We start from the raw sequence: 2967 nt of genomic DNA on the forward strand, positions 1-2967 counted from the left end.
ATAATGTTCCATACCATAATCCATAAACAAACTTATTACAGTCCCAAAATAATAATTAAAATTTAATTTAAAATACTTAAATATGAAAACATCTGAAAAGATCTTCCGGAAGCTATGCCCAAGTCCTAACCTTGAGGGTTATCTATAAAAATAGTAAACTAAGAGGGTGAGATAAAGAGCTTAGAGTGGGTCTTAACTTATAACAAACTGTAATTTAAATGTACATTTCAGAAAATAACATAAAGGATATAAGCATTCTAATTTAATAGATATTAGTATGCATGATGATGCTAATGCAAAGTTATTCAGAAACCATTGCAAAATTTTCAAAAAATGTTCCTACCCAACTCTGCTACACACCATAAAAGAGTTTTCCAAAACTCATCCATCTAATAACACATCAAAATTGTAAACAAGCCACTAGATAGTGCAACAAGCTGCCAGAACAGAAAAATATGTGGACAAGCCACCAAAATCGCAGATATACTACTAGAATATGTGAATATACCATTAGAAAGTGTAGATCATTAAGCTGCCAGAATATTTCTCCTTTCAATATCATCCCAACCCTATGTTATGCGTTATGACATACAAAAACAAAATCAGAACAATATGCATGCTTAACATGCAATCAAATATAGCGATTTTAAAAATTTATCTCGTATTAAGAGATCAGACTAGAAAAAAACAAAATTATGCCATTATATCATAAAACATAAGTGTCAAAACAAAACATATTTCATTATCATACAATCAATCAAACATCACATAATTTAAATAAGAACACTTACCTTAGATTCAGAATCAATAAGCATTTTAGTACATCTTAATCATCACTTGATCATGTTTCGAAACATATGTTATTCATATATTAAACACAATTGATTAGCATTAAATAATTAATCAAATAGATTTTATTTGTTAAAACTCACACCTTAATCCGCTAGTCCATAGCATACTTACATTGATTAGCACTAAATTTGCAACTCCAAAACTTAGATCTAGACTAACCTAGATCGGGTTCGTACCTAGACATCGTTAAACTTAGTTAGAACCACCCTTAGGCAACTCCAAAAGGGTTCAACCAACCAATAAATAACTAATGACAATTTAGATCCATTTTCAGAAGGCATACTTACACTGTTTTGCCACTAATCGAATATGCAAATTGATTCCATGGTCACCGTTGATCCGAGGTGTTTAGATCAATTCCTAAGACCAAAATAATACATAAATTAGAAATTAAAAATCACTTATAACCTTAGAGGCATTCAACCAAAGTAGAAAAATTATTAGGAAAGAAACAATATTAGATCTTGCCTAAATTCACACTTACGCTTTCCGTTTTCCTAGATTTGAGATGTGATCTCAAACAAAATTGAATGACACTATTCAGCCAAGTAAAGGGGCTTATTTAATAAGGAAAAAGTGCACAAAAAGACAACAATTAAGGGCAGCAAATGAAAATAAAAACAACAGCCCCTTGTGATGCTTAAAAGGTACAACAACACCACAAATGTTAATTGCAAAAGGGTTGTTTTGAGCGGTAATAAATGGGTTAAACTGACAACAAAATGAACAACTTTGGTGACCGAAATAGTAAAAAAGAGGTTGGAATAAATGGTGGAAAACTATAGAAAATCAAATGAGGAAAATAGATGCAAAGTGAAGGCTTTATGGATGATAACACAAGAGGAAAAATTAGTAGCAAAGGATTTGCAATGTGCGGCTTCATTGTGAGGCTTCAATGTGAGGCAATAGAAAATAATAAAATGAGTAGTAATGGTGCCAAAAATAATAACAACAATAGGGTGCTTAAGGGATAAAAAATGACAACTAATAGGGAAGAAAAATGAAGAAGGATGAGTAGCAAAAAAGATAAGATCCTTACCTTCACCTCAAATTGTATATGGAGGTGAGTTATTCCTTCAAGTTAACTGGAGTACTAGAAAATGCACTACGATTAAAGTTGTTCTCATAATCACTAAGGGAAAGAGCTTGAGCCTAGTTGAACTCATTGCCACCAGATTCCATCACCACATGGTAAGAGTTAGTAGAACTCTTCCTTATGAAATACATCCCACCTAGCAATAATCCTATGTTGTGGAATGAGATCACTACCTTCCAACAAATGGATGATGAATCCTTGTATGAGGCGTTGGAAAGACTTAAAGAACTATTATAAAGATGCCCTCATCACGGAATCCCGTATTGCATCCAATTAGAGATGTTCTATAACGGTCTCAATGCTCACACAAGGATGGTAGTAGACACTTCTGCTAATGGTGCTCTTCTTTCTAAGTATTATAATGAGGCTTATGAAATCATTGAGAGAATTCAATTACCAATGGCTGACTAATCGAACAATGCTAGGAAGACGAGTCACAGGAATACATAAAGTGGACGCTCTCACTTTACTCGTATCTCAGGTATCTTCGATATCCTTAATGCTTCAAAATTTTACTACTAATGAGTTTAATAATTTTGCAGCTCAACCATTTAATCAGTTTGAATATATAACCTGTGTTTATTGTAGGGAAGGGTATTTATTTGAAGAATGCCCATCAAACCTAGAATCCATGTATTATATGGATGACTAGAACTAAAACTAAGGTAAGCAATGACCGCAATCCAATTTTTATAACCCATCCTAACGAAACCACCTGAATTTCTCTTGGAGTAACCAAAAGGCTGGACCCAATAACACTTGCTCACAACCCAAACCAAACCAACCCAGCCCTCTAGATTTACCCAATAAGTTCAAAAACCAACTTAAGCAGAACCTTTTAATGGCTTAGAAAACCTGTTGAAGGCATAGCGAAAAATGATGAATTGATCCAAAGTCAAACAGCCATTTTGAAAAACCTAGAAAACCAAATGGCCCGACTTGGAACTTAACTTAGGAATCGACCACAAAGTGCTCTGCCTAGTGATACGAAAAATCTAAGAAATTCGAGGAGAGAACAC

At 33.6% G+C, this 2967-nt stretch overlaps 1 non-coding gene across 1 annotated transcript; it reads right to left on the reverse strand.

Moving 5' to 3' along the window:
- Positions 1–2098: 2098 nt before the first annotated feature.
- LOC128295956 (small nucleolar RNA R71) lies at positions 2099–2205 on the reverse strand. The gene has a single exon (XR_008286504.1). It is a non-coding gene; the product is annotated as a small nucleolar RNA R71 (small nucleolar RNA).
- Positions 2206–2967: the final 762 nt, after the last annotated feature.

Source organism: Gossypium arboreum, chromosome 7, assembly GCF_025698485.1.
Source record: "Gossypium arboreum isolate Shixiya-1 chromosome 7, ASM2569848v2, whole genome shotgun sequence".
Lineage (NCBI taxonomy): Eukaryota > Viridiplantae > Streptophyta > Magnoliopsida > Malvales > Malvaceae > Gossypium > Gossypium arboreum.